The sequence below is a fragment of the Pinus tabuliformis genome, chromosome 4_1, assembly GCF_031772625.1.
Source record: "Pinus tabuliformis cultivar Carrire ecotype Pingquan chromosome 4_1, CPIR1, whole genome shotgun sequence".
NCBI lineage: Eukaryota > Viridiplantae > Streptophyta > Pinopsida > Pinales > Pinaceae > Pinus > Pinus tabuliformis.
Window position 1 is genome coordinate 92,386,863 of NC_142303.1, and position 20,108 is coordinate 92,406,970.

Genomic DNA, 20,108 nt, shown 5'->3' on the forward strand with positions numbered 1-20,108 from the left:
GAATGTTTTCCATATCAGCTCATTGATCCTTTGGTATTTTAATAATCTTACTGAAAAAGTAATAAAATATTTTTGTATTGATATATGAAAACTAAATATAACAAAATTGGTATTAATAAATGAATGGTTTGTAGTAATATATAAATTTAATTATAGAAAAACATTTTAATTAAGAATATTACCTTTTGAATGATTCTTTTTATTTGTTCTATGTTTTTTCTATTACAAGTATGACATGTCTCATTGACCATTTCTCTGGAAACACTTCCTGCAGTTTAAATATAATTTGGTTCTTGAAATAATTGGATTGATTTTTTTATTGTAAATGGAAAGTACATCTATATGTGTTTTCCATTATATCCTTCATAGCTTTGTAAAAAAAATCCCCCCTTTCATTAACCTCCAGCACCACTCGAGATGAGCTTAGGACCAGTTCATCGCCATTTACATGTTCTATAAATTTTCTTTTCTTAGAACGACATTGATTTTTTCCTTTGTTGTTGCTCCCTATAGAAAATTAAACATATATGAATTAATAAATTGTTTGAAACATGTTATCTAATATTCTTAAGTATATTATTAATGAAAATTAGAAAAAAAAAAAAAAAAAAAAAAAAACTCATTCGAATAGTATTTTTTCATTCACCTAATTCATCCTTTGCAGTTTTTATATCATACTTTTACACTCTTTTTCACTTAGATTAGAAATAATCTTATCAACCTTCTTCATTTTGTGGCTTTGCATGACACACACTAACCAATGCATATTAGTTAAACTTACAAATACTTCAAACATATTAATTTGTAAAGAATTTATAAAGAAATTGCCTTCTCTACTTTTTTCGATGTGCTATCATCGTGTCGATCAGTAGTTTTGTTACTTGATACCTTCTTAGACATATTTTATCAATATACAACCTATACCATTCAATAAAGAATCCATTAAATATATTTTATACATATATCAAATAATTTTAAGCCAAAAAGAGCTCTAGTAACTGGTGCATTTATTGAATCAGCACATCAGTGCATTTAAATAATTAAATGCACCGGGCATTTAATTATTCAACATCGTTAGCGAAAATTAATTTTATGATGGTGCGATTTATAATGAAAAATGCACTGCAATGACTTGACGATGCTATTTGGCAGAGACCCGTCGGTGTGTTATATTACACCGGGAGCACTGTTAAAAATACTACAAAAATTTGACATGATTGGTGCATTGTATTATAAATGAAACATACACTGCTTTTAGAAAAACGATAGGGCTAACAAGGTTTGGGTTTAATTCAATAAGTGATGCCCCATACTTTACATGTAAAACTCCCTATATATAGTAAGTAAACAAACCCATTGAATCTAAAATGCTTAAAATGAAAAACTTTAATTGTGAAGTGGTAGAGGGAGTTAAACACTAAGGTGAAATTTTGCAGTCACATAAGCAAGAAGAAGCAAGGGTTTAAGGTAAGTATTGATTTTTATTTTTATTTTTTATTTTAATTAAATCTAAATAGGAACAAAAATCGTAAAAAAAATTACTAGTAAAATTAATAGTAATTTTATTTTTTATATAAGGTTTTTATTTTTATTTTTATGAATTTTGAATAATTTTTACAGTAAAATCAACAGTGAAATTTAAAATTTTTGATATGCAGGGTTTTGAGTGAATCACCATACCCTTTAAATTATGATCTTTTTGTGGTTCCAAAATATTTTGTTGCTCTGTAGTTCTCCCAGTATGTCTCTCTTGCAAACGATTTGTCTTTTAATTAAACCCTAACAAAAGTTGTAAAAAGGTTTATTAGTAAAATCAACAATATAAATTTAAAATTTTTACTATGCACAGTTTTGAGTGAATCACCATACTTTTTAGCTTCTTATCTTCTAAATAGTTATGTTGCTCCAAACTATTCTGTTTTTGCACAATGCTCTTGCTATGTCTCTCTTGTAAATCACTCCCTTAAAATTTTGGGAAAAATAATGAAATATTGAATAACTTTTTACTATTTAAAAGACTTTATGAAACTAGATTTCCAAAAATCAATTGCCGCTCACTTTTCATTTAAAAACAAAAGAAATAAAACAATCTCGCGCTCTTTTTTCACTTAATATGAACATCAGTGTGTAAGATTGTAAATAACACCATTGAAATTACAATTAAAGAACACCTAAATTGCTAGGGCACCAAATTTTTTCAATGCACCGAGATAATAGTTTTTTTTTTTTTTTTTTTTTCGAAATCTCGAAATGGTGCGGTCAATATTTTAACACAACGGTGTGGTTTTTATTTAAATTCATCGGTGTTATAATTGTTATAAGAGCACTAACATGGTACAATTCATTTTTATTTTCAAAATTTTCGGAAACATGTGTATTAGTGTTGTTTTTATTTAAACACATCAGTGTGGTTTTCTTCAAGAGAACTGATATGATAACATATTTTGTTAGTTCCCGATAATACTAGTGTAGCCCCTTACTGTTATTGTTAGTGTAGCCCCATTCTTTTTTTTTTGTGTGCCCATTTAGTATCCATATTGTTATTATTGTGCCCCATATAAGCCCACTATTGTTATTGTTGTGCCCTTACATTATTATTGTTATGTAAGCTCTAATTATATTTTGACCCCTTAGAATCGTATATATAGAATGGAGGTCTTGTCATTTGTATCATCCAATAATTATTCATTTATGTGATGTAAAGGAGGTTTCCCCCTCGAAGAGGCTACTTCTCAATTCATTGATTTATATTTTCTCTATTATATGAGTTGGTTGCATAACATTTGGTATCAGAGCTTTGGATTTTAGGTTTTGCTGCTTCAAACAAGCCATCTTAGTATTTTTTGCTATAAATGTTTTTGTGCAAAGACTCAGAAGTTAAAATTTTGGCAACATAGAGCCAAAATCACAGTGAACGCCATGTAAATCTTTTAGAGCTTAGTTCGCTATAATTTTAGAGATATGATCTAAGGAAGTTATGGTTATTGCAAGCTTTAGAATTCAATCTCAAACATGTGACCTAGGGAAAATCATCATAACTTTCTCTCCGGGCATCAGATTTGAATTTCATAAAAAGTGGCTGAAATTTCATGGACTCTAGTTTATTTGGTATCATTTGGAAGGTCAAATATCAAACAATGACACATGCCACTCCATAGAAGTTCTCTCTACTAAACCAGTCTATAATCAAGAGATCATGGGAGATCGGGCATAACTCTTTCTTGAAGAATCCAATCTTTTAATGACTTGTGGGGTTGGAAAGAAGAAAAAGAGGGATAAAATAGGAAGACATTTTAGACTTTGGAGAGTTGAAAGTATAGAGCTACAACCGATTCAATATTGAGCCCCTACAAAGCAAGAAAAAGGTGTGTATGTTTTCAAAATTTGCATAAGTTTTGTTTGAAAAATCAGTTTCAAGTGATTCAAGGGGAATAATGAAGCATAGATATCATTGTTTGATTCCAAAATGACTTGAAGCAATAAAATGGAAAAACCTAGTAAGAAACCAGAAATATCTACTATGAACCATGAAGAAGAGCAAGAAATGAAACATGATATATCAAAATTATGAGACCAAGTGCAACAAATTTTGCTCTTGAAAAGAGTAATTAAAAATGAAATGGAATCTAATATGGACGGTTTGAAGGATGGCTTAAAATAAAACATGGAAGGTTTGAAGGATGGTTTAAAAGAAGACATGGAAGGTTTGAAGGAAGGTTTGACAAAGTTTCTACAAGAAATGCTTCCTAATGGTGAAAAGATATTAGATGAAACTAATGATGAGAACAAAAGAAATTTTAATCATGATTCCATAGAATCTAACATTGGATTGAAGACCCGCCATATTGCAAACATCGATATGAGGAAGCTTAATGGCAAGGATCTGGTAACAGGGATACTACAAATGGAGCAATATTTTGATCTCCATAATGTGCAACACACACAAAAGGTACACATTGCAAGTTAATATTTAGAATCCAATCAATTTGTATAGTATCGATGGCTTTGTTCTCGTAAACCACTTTTCACTTGGTCAATTTTTATAGAGGCAATGATAGAACAGTATAGGATACAAAGAGAAACACCGTCTTTAGCCAATTGTTAAATCTCAAACAAAATGGTTCAATGGCATAGCACATTGATGACTTCCAAAAATTGAATATAAGGGTCAATGATATTCTAGAGGAGCATAGGATTTATGTCTTCATAGGGACTTTAAAGGATAAATTCCAACATTAAGTTCTCCTTTGGGAACCTGATTCATTGGAGAAGTAATTCAAGGTGGCAAGAAAATTTGAAAGCAAAATCATGACAACAAGGAAGTCTACCACTCACAACAACAAAGATGGAAGTGTTGTTGCTAATAGCCTTCCACAACCTACAAGGTTGACACCACAACAATTGGAAGAAAAAGTAGAAAAAGGACTTTGTTATAGTTGTGATAGAGAATTCATTAAAGGTCATAATTGTGCTAAGAATAAATTATTTTACATAGATTGTGAAGAGGAGGAAGAAAAGGAACAAGAAACATCAAAAGAATAGGATATACACTAGGAATCAACCCTAGAGAAAGAAGAAATGAATCGGACCATATCTTGTAATGAATTGGTAGGAATTACCACTCCTCAAACTCTCAAGAGAGGACTTATCAAGAAGAAAAAGGTAATAATTTTGATTGATTCGGGTATTACCCATAATTTTATTCATTGTCAGATAGCCAAGGAATTGAATTACTTCCTATATCTAGCACAGGAGTGTCAAGTCACTGTTGGAAATGGAGGAACTATAAATTTATATGGAAAGTGTTATAATATCAAGCTAAACATGGGGGAATATTTATTGAATAGTCTAATGCTTTCCATTCCAATGGTGGTGCTAATGTTGTACTAGGAGTCCAATGGTTACAACCTTTGTGTACAATGGCCTTTAATTTTCAATAACTTTTCTTGAAATGTTTTTGGGAAGGAAAGGAAGTTGAATTAAGGGGTATCGTAGGGAAACCAGGAAATATAATCAACTCTAATGGCATGATAAATATTCTAAATAAAGAAAAATGGGGCGTAATTGCACAAGTATGCTCACTAGAAGTTCAAACATAGAAATCATCTATTTCTCAAAATCTCCAAAAAGTCTTGGACAACCATTCCAAGGTATTTGATACTCCCAAATACCTCCCACCTATTCGTGATCATGATCATGCTATTCAATTGATTACAGGAATTGTTCCTCTAAACATCAAGCCTTACAAATATATGTATGCCCAAAAGAGTGAAATTGAATGTATGGTTGCAGAAATGCTAGAGGCTGGTATAATTAAACCTTGTCAAAGTTCTTTCTCTGCTCCATTAGCAATGGTGCACAAGAAGGATGGATCATGGTGCATGTGTCTGGATTATAGGGAGCTCAACAAGCTCACTATTAAAGATAAATTTCTTATTCTTGCCATTGATGAATTATTGAATGAATTACATGGAGCAATTTACTTCACAAAGTTGGATCTTTGTTCAGGATCTCATCAAGTTAGAATGAAGGATGAAGACATTCTGAATACAACATTTAAAACTCATGAGGGTCATTATGAATTTTTGGTCATGCCTTTTGGCCTTACCAATGCACCTTCTACATTTCAAGGTTTGATGAATTCCATTTTCAAACTCTTCCTTAGAAAATTTGTGTTAGTGTTTTTTGATGATATACCAATCTACAAAAAGTCTTAGAAGGATCATGCTCAACATGTTGACAGGGTGCTCAAACTATTGGAGGTGAAACAACTATACACAAAATCCTCCTAATGTTTCTTTTGAGTACAAGAGGCGGAATATCTGGGTCATATTGTTTCACATGAGGGTGTTAAGCTAGACCTTAACAAAATTAAAGCCATTAAGGAATGGAAAATCCCCACAACCATAAAGCATCTTCGAGGATTTCTCAGGTGGCAGGGTATTATCACAAATTTGTTAAGAATTATGGGAGAATAACAGCACCTCTAACAACATTATTGAATAAATATGCATTTTCTTGGACTCCAGAAGCAACTAAGTCCTTTGAACATCTTAAAGAGGCAATGTGCCAAGCACCGACCTTAGCTACACCAACCTTCAAAAAAAAAATTATTGTGGAATGTGATGCCTTAGGAAATGAAATTGGTGCTGCTTTAATGCAAGATAGAATGCCCATTGCTTCTGAAATTCATCCAACCAAAGGAAATTATTTACACAAACCTATTTATGAAAAGGAAATGTTGGCAATACTACATGCACTAAAGCAATGGCGACCTTAACTAATGGGAAGACACTTCAAGGTAAAAACAAATCATGATAGTTTTAAATACTTTTTGGAACAAATATTATCTTTAGAGGAGAAACAAAAATAGGTCACAAATATGTTGAGTTATGACTTTGAAATCATATGCAAAAAAGGGAAGAAAAATGTTGTTGTAGATGCACTCTCAAGAAAGGAAGAGGGTGTGGAAGCATTGTTTTGTGCTATTTCTATTATCCAACCAAATTGGATAACCAAAGCAGGGGATGAATGTAAGAATGACGAAGAAGTGTGGACACTCATTCAAAAGTTGCAACAAGATCCCAGTACATTTGATGCATTTAACTGAAAAAATGATTCATTATAGTACAAAGATCACTTATATCTTTGTAAGAATTCCCAACACAAACAAAAGATTCTTTTGGAATTACACACCTCTCCCTTAAGAGGACACTCAAGATTTTTAAAAACTTACCATAGGGTCAAGAAGGAATTCTTTTTGGGATGGCCTTAAAGCTGATATTCAAAAGGTTGTGGTGGAATGATTGGTTTGTTAACAAAATAAAGTTGAGACAATTAAGACCCCAGGTTTGTTACAACCTTTAGCCATTCCAATTCAACGTTGGGAGGAGGTTTTAATGGATTTTATCACAAGTTTACCCAAGTCCAAAGGAAAGAGTGTCATCATGGTGGTAGTTGATAGAATTACCAAGTATGCACACTTTTTTTCATTATCTCATCTGTTTAAAGCAGGTACAGTTGCTACTTCATTTATGGAAACAATTCAAAAACTACATGGAAACCCAAAGATGATTGTAAGCGATAAAGATGAAATTTTCACTGGAAATTTTTAGACAGAATTATTTTCTTGTCTAGGTACTCAATTAGCTCATAGCTCATCTTATCATATTCAATCTAATGGGAAAATGAAGATAGTGAACAAATTTTTGGAAGGATATATTTATTGCTTTGTATTTGATAAACAAACACAATGGTTCAAGTGGTTACCTCTGGCTATTGGTCCCTATAATACTAGTTCAGCCCCTTAATGTTATTGTTAGTGTAGCTCCCGTATTTATATTGTTGTACCCATGTAGTCCCCATATTGTTATTATTGTGCCCCATAGAATCCCACTATTGTTATTGTTGTGCACTTACATTATTATTGTTATGTAGGATCTAATTGTATCGTGACCCCTTAGACTCCTATATATAGAAAGGAGGTATTGTCATTTGTATCATCCAAGAATTGTTCATTTATGTGATGTAAAGGAGATTACCCCCTCAAAGAGGCTATTTCTCAATTCGTTTATCTATCTTTTCTCTATTCTATGAGCTGGTAACGTAACATATTTTATATTTTTAGAATGTTGGAAACCGGTGCAGGTATTATCTGAATGCCCCAGTGATATTATGATTTAAATACATCGGTCTAATTTGTCATGATAAGTGCAATGGTAGGGTTTAAAAGGTATCTAAAATTATATTTTCACATAAAAATTTAATCTCAAATTATGCTTTAAGATGAATCCAAATTAATTATAGTAGTTCATAGCATACATTTTCTACTTAAAGTCATCTTATTCTTGAAAAATGGTTTGAAAACTATATTGAAATTCATATTGTGGTTATATGGTTCTGGAAATTAATTTTAGATATGCACAAAAAAATTATTTTTTATTTTTCTCAAATGTGGGGACAAAATATCAATAATATTAAATGGCCAATTCTTCAAATTTCAGCTAGTTCCATATTGTTGATCAAATTCCTTCAAGGAGTTCTCCCTTTTCATATCCAGTAAATTTAGATTTTATTTATATTTTGATTATCTAATTAATTTTTTTTCAATCCATGTCAATTAGAATAAAAATGTATCCAAATTTGCAGGATCTTGATTCATAATAAAGTTCATGTGCAAAAAATGATGGGTGGTGAGTACATATCAAATCATGCATGTCTGAGTGATTGTACTATATAAAGAGGAGAATATGAAAACAATGAGATATGTCCGAAATGGGGGCATGATAGGTACCATAATTAAAAAAAATGGGTAAATCACATGGTCCTCCTCATAAGATATTGGGGCACGTGTCTATAATCCCAAGGATTCAAAGGCTCTTTCGTTGCAAATAATTAACTATGTTGTAGGGATGGAATGCCTCACATAGAAGTGAGTCAAGATTTATGTGAATCCCAACAGATTAAATAGCCACAAAGCATATAGAGAATACATGGCCTGGAAAATTCAAGGATGAAGTAAGAAGTATATGACTCAGCATAGCCATGGATGGCGTCAACCCATGTTCCCTCCAAACACCAACTATTTTGTTTGGCCTATAGTAGTGATCAATAAAAATATCCCCCCATGGTTGTCCGTGAATAATGAACATCTTATGTTGGATATCATATTCCCTAGTAGAAGACAAATGATGAATATGGATGTCTACTGCAACCATTGGTATATGAATTGAAGGAATTATGGGAAGTGATACATGTGTACAATGTATAAAGACCCGTCACAATAGAGAGGAGTTTTACATTGTATGGCATATGTGCTTACACCATACATGATTATCTAAGATTAGGAGTTTTCTTTTGTAAATTACATTTTTATTGATTTGTTTATATATGTAATAATATTGTTTTGCATATTAATTTAATTCATTGAAATCTTGATGGTCACTAACACATCAATCTGTATACAATAATTTCACATGTATTTTAACAAAAGGGTATGATGGATGTAAATGTTGTGGACCTTCTCTAAAGGCTAGGTAGTTTGACCACTTATGAAATCTAGTGTATGACTACTCCATGGTATTCCTCCCAGAAGAACACCCTTATAGAAGGGAAACATCCACTTTCAATGGTAAACCAAAGAAAACCCAAAGGCCTACAATAATGACACCAACTAAATGACTTAAAGCATATGAGAGAGAGAAGCAGAAATAGTTTGTAGAAATGTTCAATTCAAATGGGAATCTGATGTTTGATGATCCATAATTATTTGACACCTATGTTGAGAAATTTCCCATTGGGATGAAAATGAAATATATCTTTTGTGAGCTCCCATATTGGGAGCATCTTAAGATTTCCCACTTATTAGATCCTATGCATATATTTAAAAATGTTTCATCTTCTTTATGGAGGCACATATCATCAAAATAAAATGACAGATTGGTTGTTAGGAGAGATATTAGTTCTTCTAAAACTAAAAAGAGACAGTGGCCAAGACTAGAAACTATAGGAGATGTTGGTCCATATTGGTCTTTAAAAGAAGGTGATGTCCCATGGATTTCAAAGAAAGATGATCTTTGTTTGGCAAAGGAATTTATATTGAGTGTGATGGTGCCTTATTTATATGGGTCCTCGCTAGGATGTTGTTTCACTTTGGAAGACTGTTTGTCAGGGTTGAAATCACATGACCATTTGAACCTTCTAAGAGTACATGTCAAAAACATGCTTTTATTATTTATTTATTTTTTATGCAATGGGATATTTTATAAATAATTTATGTATAATGTACTATTTACTATGTAGTATAATTATCATATTCTTATGCATGGGTGTGTGAATCATGACTTCCCCTAAGACCTATGATGTGCCATATCTAAATTATCTGCATTTGTACGTTGGATAACATCAAGGGATATTCATATGGCTAACATTCCACAATGGCATAGCTGAGATTATTTTTCTAATTGAGAAGGAACTACTGGTGAGTTTCATGGACTTGCAGGTTCATCTTGTAATTCACCTAGTAGATGAGGTTGAATTAGTTGGGGCGGTTTCTTGTCATTACATGTTCTTCGTAGAGAGGTACATGAAGAAATTGAAAGGTTTTGTTTGACAAAGGAAAAAACCCAAGGTGTCTATCGCAAAGGGGAATATATGTATGAGTCTTTATATTATGCCAGTGAGTACATCAAGCAGATCAACAACACACCATGTGCAACAATTTGGGATGACAAAAGGGATGAAGACAAAAGAGAAGGGGAACTTCTCGAAATGAATGGAAAGAGACACATGATAAAGAGTAAGTGGCTTATCATTTGTCAAATTTCTACACAGTAACTATTCACACAGAACTTCATATTAATTCATACCTTGATCTCATACTTATTATATATGTTGGTTTGATTTCATCAACGAACTTAGAAATTGAACCCATAAACAAATTCATTCTTTATAATATGGAAGTGATACAACCGTGGGTCGCATTGTATGAGCAAAAGAGGAGGAAATGGGACAATGATAGGAAATAATTCAAATAGTTGAATGGTAGAAGCATGCTTTATCTTGATCATTTAAAAGAAAATATGCCAATGACATGCCCTAACAGTTGGGTTGATGAGCAAGTCAGAGATAAATACGTTGCATCTGGTCATTCCCTACATATGAAGAGGATGCACTAAACATAGGGATTGGGTGCACCAACTCTTTAATAATTTTTTTCTGTACATTTTTAACTTCATACTGCAATTTTGAATTGTAACATCTATATATGTTTTACACATTTAATTATGTTTTAGTTATTAAACACATGGCACTGTGATTTTTTCACTTTTTTATAGGTGCATTTGGTCCCATCTATGTGGGCATATGGACATCATTTTTGCATAGAGGATGTTGATGATGGATGCATTACATAAGACTATGGAGTAGAAGTCGAGTTCGACCAATCTAGCCATGCTAGCCACCACAATCAAAACCTAATGCTGGGGACGTTAGGTTATGTTGAAAAGATACAAGAGATTATTCAAGTGGACTTCTCTTTGTTCCAATGCGTTATTTTTAGGTGCAAGTGGTGGGACACCTTTGATCAAAATAATGTAAAGGAAGTTTGCGATAATGGGTTGATATATATCGACTCTAGAAAGATGTGGCATGAAGCTAGGGAGCCTTATGTTTTCCCAAAACACTACAACCATGTGTTTTTTTACCTAAATGTGTTGCATAAGGATTGCTAGTTCATATTAATATTAAAACATGACCTTAGATCAAAACGTTTTTTGAGAACAACAGTGTTATCATGCCAAGCAAGGAAGATAATCAAGGTGATGACAACGAAGAGTGATATGTACTTGTGTTATTTCATCATTTATACTATTGTTGTATGTTTTTGTTTTCTTTATTTCACTAATTATATTATTTTTTTATTTGTTTTGTTGGCATTTTATATAATTGGTAAGATTCATAAACATTTTTACATTTCTTTTGTAGTGGAAACATTTTTACACTTAAAACTAAGTATTTCCAATTGTGTACAATATCTATGATAATAAGGATTCAAGGTCACAATCCTTCTCAAATAGGAAAATGAGAAGAATGTAACCAAAATGAAAAAATAGTGAATTTATAAACAACCATTGAATATTTATTCTCAATTTAGATACTTATTGGTTTATTAAGGAGTTGCCTTTAGTGCGAATTTTTCGAATTTCAGGTGTCAGAATCCGGTGGAAAAATTTGAGGTGAAATCTTGATTCGTGTTATTTAAATTGGTTTTTTGACTGTATAATTCAACACCCTGAAAAACCCCTAGGGCACTTCAATTGTGCAGGGGTTACCCATCAAGCTTGTGATTTCAATATATTCCTGCCAGATTTTAGAGAAATTAGACCAGAAAAACCCACCGGAAAAGCTTCCAAAAAGTCGCACTAAAGACAACTCGGTTTATTAATTAGTTCACATGTTTTTTCTTATTGTTTAATTCAAAATCAATATAAATCATGTAGTGACAACTCTATGAGGACTTTAACAATGAAAAATTTGTGTATTAATATGTAAGATTAAATTCTTGACATGAGAGGTAAAGTCATGTTACTATATTTAAATTACAGTTCTTGCAGCATTATGTAAACTAAAAGGAGGTCTTATGCATGTATAAAATGTTGATTACATCATTTTATGGGCCATAAGAGAAACAAATGGGCTTACATGAATGCATGAGAGGTTTTAATTTTTTTCTTCATTAATAATGGAACAATTTTGACTTTTCTTTTCAATGGTAATTATAAATAAAAGTTAAATTAATAAATATTTTATGGCTAAGAACTAAATGAGAAATAATGTGATGGTGATTAAGAGGAATTTGTTTAACTTTCTAATAGACTTGGTGATGCATTTTTCTTTCCTATTTAGATGATGTAAAATAAATATCTACTTTTACGTATTTATAAGTAAATTATTTAAAGTAGACATGTCTTTATCATTGTGAACATGATGTAATATTAGTTAGAAGAAATGTGAAAACATGAATTTTAGTAACTATCTCATGATAAGTATGTGGAAAAAAAATATTTCTTGAGTTGTTCATTAAGAAATAATCAAATATATTATTTGTCAAAAGTTTAAATATAATATAGTATGATTTTTGTATTATTTAACTCATATTTATTATTTAAAAAGTTAAACATAAAACAATACAATTGAAAATAAAAAACCAAAATGTTATATATTTATTACTAGAAAAAATTTCACATGCATCTTTAAGGGGGAACTTCTAATAGAGCAAATCCCCAACTACAAGTAACTTCACAAGCCATATTTTACATTTCTTGATCCTCATCTTTAGAGAGAGAAATTTCTAATTTAAATTGTTAAGAGTTGCTATAAATATTAAATTTAAATTGCTTGAAAATCTCATAACTTTAGCGATAAATTAAATTTTATTAAAATATAAAATTTTAAGTTATATTGAATCTAAATTAATTATAAAAAATTGTGACTTAAGTTTTTTAAATTTAACAATAGATTGAATTTTATAAACCAATATAGATCCATCTTAACAACAGATATAACAAGAGCCAAGAGGGATCAAATCTCATTATATGAAAATCCTTGTTTAGAATGTAAAACTTGAAAAATATGTACATGTCAAAAGATTTAATTTGTTTTAATGATTGATAAATTTGTGATTAAAATGGATCTATAGTACTAGTTTTCCATCTCTATATATAGATCGACCGTAGTGTAATTTCTCACTGATTAAATTATATTCTTGAATAATTTATTATTATTATTATTATTATTATTTTATATTAAAAATTAAATGAGTTACACATTTTCATCTTATTAAGAACTAGCTAAATTATTTTACCTTTTGTTATTTTTTCCTTGTGAGTATTGAAATATTTTACTAGTTAGGTTAGAATGAATATGAATGAGCTATCTAAGCAATAGAAAATATTTATTGTAATTTTACAATCATAGTTTCAACCATACTAAACTCTATAATTTATAAAAATATATTCGCATTCCTTTTAAAAGTAAGTCGTTTTGAATGCAATTTCATATATACTATTTTTATATAAGCTCACCAATAAATAATCTATAATAAATAGTATTTCATAAAATTAAACAACATGATGATAACCATCTAACAAACATGAACATCATCTAATATACACATTCAAATTCACTACCATTATCTAATTATATACACCTCTAGCACATATAAACGCCATTAGCTAGCACACAAATCTAATAATCTAATAGGGCATCATCATTGTGATCATATCTAACAAAACACAAGCATTGTAATCTAACATCATCACCACACACATCCTCAAATTAATATACATCTCATGTCAAATAAATGTTATCACATACACATCTATCTACAAGCACATTAAATGAACATATCTAACATGACCTAAAAATATACACATCAACACCAACATATAAATTAAGTGCATAAACATGAAAAACAAAATGCACCATATACATATATATATATATATATATATATATATATATATATATATATATATATATATATAGATATATATATATATAAGTCAAATAACTAATATCAAATATATTATACAACAAAAGTAGTAGTGGCGGCCTGGTCTACAGTAGAAGACAATGGATGGTCCACTACTACCTAAACTGTCAAACTCTGAGGTGGAAGAGGAGGTGGCTAGACTTCTCTCTCATGAGAAACATGAGGCACATCCTCTAGCTCTGGCATGTGATCATTAAAAAAATGACAAGGAGGTGTACTACCATAAGGTTCACTAACACCCATACCATGATCCAATGGGGTAGTACTACTAGAAGCATGACACCACCATCGTCATCATCATCCGACGGGATAGCACTGCGTGAAGGCTCATTTGACGTATCTGGCATTGCATTCCCTACATCTCTCCTTGCTACCAGTAGCCTATTATCTCTAATGATATGACACATAAGAGTCATCATCTCGTGCAGACAGACCCTCAAGAGATCCAAAAACCTAATATCTACACTAATGTCTCGAGCCTTTGTAGGGCAAACTCCATTATCCAAACTCTAGCCAATATTTCACAGTAGTCTATCCTAAATCTCAAACCAATACTATGGTCCTAGATGCCATGCCCCCCAGAGGATGTGCCTTACCCTCTTGGACCTTGCCCATCTCCTCATTTTCTCCCTTTGGTGGGGGAGGAGGCATGTCTCCAAGGAATGTGTTGATGTTTACAAAATATGTAGTACACAACAATAATTACACAATTTCATTAAAAATTTTGATAAAAAAAGTTAAATAACGTGCTAGAATAAATTATATTCTAATTAATTAAGACAATCAAATGAAACTAGATTAATTTAAAGAAAACATTAATATTAAATCTATCATATACAGGCTCATCTGTTGTGAAGAGGATGTTGGGACACTGTCTTCAATCAATACTTGTGTACAGAATCAACAAAAAGATAAAATCTTGGTCATCCTCACTGGCCAATAACACCAGTTCCTAGGTGGAAATCTTGGCCATATACTCCGACAGGCTCCTCTTGGGCATCATCTGGCCCCACATGCACATCTGCACCTCAGTCATTGGCATATAAGGGCTATCGTCAAATGTAGGCCTTGTATCTGGAAGCCTCTCAAAAAATAAAATAAAAATCTCTTAAGCGAAAGGGAACCTCTTCCTACCATGTATCATCGCACAATGTATATCTAAACCCATGCAAAACTGCCTCAAAAAATGGAAAACCATCTGATACATCATGTCACCTGAATAAAGAGTCGACATAATACAAAAGAGGGTAACTAATGTGTTTCCCATCACTAGTATAGTGTGCAATGGTGTTCACTAATACTGAGAGGAAACTAACCTCCTGTGCAACAAAAGAAGCAATATGTAGTTGTCCACCATGAAAAATTTTAGGGGCTAATATTCGCAGGTGAGCTAATTTTCCATGATTTTTCCAAAAAAGATTCTCCAATTTCCATTTTTTATAAAAATGTTTCGCCCAAATTTTATAATATAAAATCATTTTACTTTAAAAATCATCAACATTATATACACAGTATATATAAAATCATTATAAATTTGAATAATTTTACCAATACATCAATAAGCATTTTATAGTTTTCATATTAGGGTCTAGTGAGATTCACCAATGTTTTTAAACTTCAAGATAATTTTCCATCCTTAAAATTTTCCATATTGTCCACCATGCACCTGAAAATATGCTAGACAGACTACATGAGCCCTAATATATATGTAAGAGCAACCCCATGGGGAACATCAGGGAACTAGGGAAAATCCTCCCCTCTCTATTGAAAGCCCAACAAAAAACTCCTAATTTAATTTTGTCCTTGAATTAAATTGGGAATAAAATTGTGATTCCACATCTCATGACAACTTGTATTAGATAACTATGTTAACTTGACTTAGTTGGCCTGGTTAATTCGAGTTGAGGGTCTAAATTGAGTCATGTAGAGTGTATCCTACTTTATAGGAGCCCTGGTTGAGTTTATTTTTAGTTGTAATTAATTAATTCAGTTTAACATATTTAAATTCAGTTAAACTAGTTCCAATTGTTGAAGGAACTAGTGGGAGGTCTAGTTGTGTGGTGTTTCCTACATTGATCAACCAGTAAACTAATGATTCACTCATAAATAACTCATGTATGTCAGATCTGAGGGTTACCCAATTGAGATTGGAGTTCAAGGGAAGTGTACTCTCAATTGTATAATTATCTGAATTGTATAGATGGTGCATGCAGTCATAGGAAGAGCATAAAGGAATTGTGCAATTCCAATTGAGGAATTTCCCTAATTAATAGGGGGCTAATTCCCAAGGAAACAACAAAAGGAAATAGGGACTTGGGCAAGCAGAAATTTGGTTAAGTATTGACCCGGGCTTGTCTAGGAAGTTGTGAGATAGATAGAGATAGTGCAGAGGTTGCTCGAACTTGAGCAAAGCATTGTGATCTTCTCATATTTTCTGACTAATGAAATATACATATATCAGGGGTTTTTTGTTGTGGATTTCCCTGAGAAATCATTGTGTAATGTGTTGATTTAATTATTTCTCTTGTATGCTTCATAATTTCACAATCATTTAATTGTTTCTGCTGATGAGTAGAGTAGATTCAAGTCTATTGTTTTATTAAATTACATAAGCAGTTTGAATCTACAAGGAATTTTTACATGGTATCAGAGAAAGAATCCCTATCAAAGCATGATTCACATTAGATAAGGAATTTAGAATTGGAGATTGATGGAGCTCTAGTTTAAGGAAGACCCAGAAGACCGTATGTGAAAACTTCTTAATGGAATTGGAAGGCTACTAGTGGGCATATCAGTGAGCGAATGTTTAGTTACACAAAAAGGAGTTGTAATCATTGACATTGGTAGACTGAGGAGCAGAGAGATTTCCCACAGGGAGATCGAGACTCAAAGGGAGTCTAGTTTCTTAGAGAGCAACCTATAGAAGCTAGCACTTCATAATATTTGGAGAACAGACTCATTATTATAGTAGTTGCGGTAGGAGTGTCAGTGTTACAGTTGTTGAAGACGATTTGGTTAGCCTAACACCTCTAGGTCTTCTCAAGAGCTGACACAACTATCAGAACTCAATAAATGGGAGGGAGAAGCTACTAGAGTGAGATCATTTGTGGTATGACTTAGTGCAAGAATAGATTCGGCGGAACACCATAGATGGATCTCCATTAAAGCATGATGATGAGGAGAATTGCGCCTTAGCTGGAAAGGTGAAGAAAGGGAAAGGGAGAATTGTGCTTTATGCATACCTAGTGATTCCTTGCTTATGGAATGTGGGATTTGGTAGGTGGAGCAGGGGCTCCAAAATCTTCAGCAATTGAGCATGGAAAGCCCTGGCAAAACCTAGACGGATAACGAATTGAAGATTAGGTATTAGCTTTAAAAAATTTAAAGGAAAAAGGAAAAACGAAATTACAGAGACTGTGGAGATCAGAACACATACCTGACCAAGCGATAATAACAAGCCAACAGCACTAGGGAGCCAAAGCAGCAATGTTGGATGATTTATGGAACAAAGGAAGGCCCTCAGACTCCATGGAAGTATTTCAGACCAAGATTAAATCGCGCCACAGAAGGTAGGTAGGAATAGATAGAGTCATTTACCTAGGAGGAAGCTCAACAGAGAGCCAAAGCCTAACCCTCTGTGTGGAAAACATAACAAATGACTGGCCTCCATACCAAGCAAGAGCTTAGACCAGCGGGAAACCATTTCCACCATCTGATCTGGAGAATGCCATAATATCGTCGATGCAGCACACTTACCTACATACAGAGAACCAGCTGGGAACCATGAAGAAGACTCCAAAGGCAGTGGGTCCACGTTTCTAGGACAGTCAGTCGCCCAAAAGATAAGGGTGTAATAAAGGCACTGTACCAACTATCAGAGTTATGTAATTCTAAGTTATAAGTTAATTCTTGCAACTTGAATGCACCTTGGAGCGAATAAACTTAAATGAAATAAGGTGAAGATTCTATAGTATCAATGCATTAAAATAAAAACGCATACCGTAGTCAATCAATATACTCTAAGATTACAACTGTACTTATGAAAAAAAAATGAATACATAAATTAGCTTGTTGTTTGTTAGAATATATATATATATATATATATATATATATATATATATATATATATATATATATATATATATATATTGATTGGTTCGTTAAATGGAAATGCACATATCAATGTACTGTTATTTAATAATAATAAAAAATTTGTTTATGGGTATGTGACATGTGGTATCAGAGAGCTCAAGTTACAAAACTGAGACCTTTGGAAAATAATGAGTAACAACATTTGTGATGTACACAGAGGTAGAAAAGCAGCCAGTATGAGGAGAATGGGAACTACACCACACCGAACTGTGACTGGGATAGGACCAACATCCTTTTACGAGACCAACCCTGAGGTATGGGTACAATAGGGAGAAGGGCCATGTAACACTAATAATGTGATCTTGGACACTGTGCAAGAGTTAAAAGATGAAACAGCTTGATTGTGGGCATATAATGAAAGGTTGATGTAGGAACAGGAAAAGATCATGAATATTCTATTGGATAGACAGAATCAGCGACAACCGATTCCCAATCCTGAGCATGGAAACATGACTGGTGAACAAGAATTTCATATTGAGAATGCAGAAATTGAAGGTGGTGAAGAGAACTAGGAGGAAGAATCTGGTAATGTATTAGAACACAAAAGGAAAAAGAGATAGAAAATAGAACTTCAAGGAGAATTTCACAAGATAAAGCCTCCCCTCTTTGATGGTGAACAAGAGGAGTCATTGAAAGCTCAGCTCATCAACATGAACAAGTATTTTCAGTTGTACGAATATGATCATAACTTAAAGGCTCGATTGGCCATGTTTCAGCTTCAAGGAAAATCCACCTTGTGGTGGGAGGAAGTAAAAACAGTACGTGGTGTAAATGAGCAGAGCATAACTTGGGACAAATTTCAAAGATATTTTAAGGAGAAATATTTAACTAAAATATTCTATGATGAGAAAGCCAAGGAGTTTCATGACCTTCGACTAGGTCAACTATCTATGGACGAATTCATAGCAAAATTTACATCCTTACTATGATATGTCGCATACATATGGGAAGAAAAGGCTAAGGTGCAGCAATTTATCAGCAGCTTGCCGATGTTTATGAAAGAGCGCCTTGAGTTCGATAACCCGAAAGCCATGGATGAATTCATATCGAAGGCTTGAATATGCTATCAAAAAAACAAGCTAAAAGGGGATGGAGGTAAGTGAAGGAATGACAAAAAAGTGTGTAAATTTTCCTCCAACAGTAAGGGGAATAAGATTATGGTCAATAAACCCCCTAAGGGGCAGGAAAATAGAAACATGAACATAAATAAACCTAGATTCAAATTTCCTAGTGAGTCCAAGACAAATGAACAATCAGCGAGGACTAAAATGGAGATGGCAGCTAAACCTCCAGTAAAGTGTTTGGGATGCGGAGAACCCATTTATGTTAAAAATTGTCCACACCACAAGGGAACCGATCAAGTGGCACATATTCAAGAAGCATCAATGGTGGGAGAAGTGGGAAGAAGCATTCTTAAAATCAATGTTGACGTTGAAGACCATCAGGCGGAATACCAGCTAACCATGATAAAGTTTGAAGGTAAAATATTTGACCGAATTGTGTCTATTTTAGTTAATCTCGGGGCTACCTTGAGTTACATTAGTCTGAAAATAGTAGAACAATGTTGTTTGCAAGTTTTTAAGTTTAAAATTCCTTGGTTAGTGCAATTAGCTATAGGAGCCAAAAGAAGAGTGTTGGCCAAGGTCAGCAATTGTTCCCTACAGTTAGCAGGTCAGTCTATTATGGTAGACTTGAATGTGTTGCCCCTAGGGTCATATGATATTTTAATAGGCATGGACTGGTTGGAAAAACATTGGTCCCTCATTAACTATAAAATCAAAACTATTAACTATATGGATGAGGAAGGAAAGAGGTAGGAAATTCAGGGAATAATAAGACCCTTAAAGTTGAGACCGGTAACAGCTTCCCAATTGGCAAAGTGTATCTGGAAAGGATGCCAGAT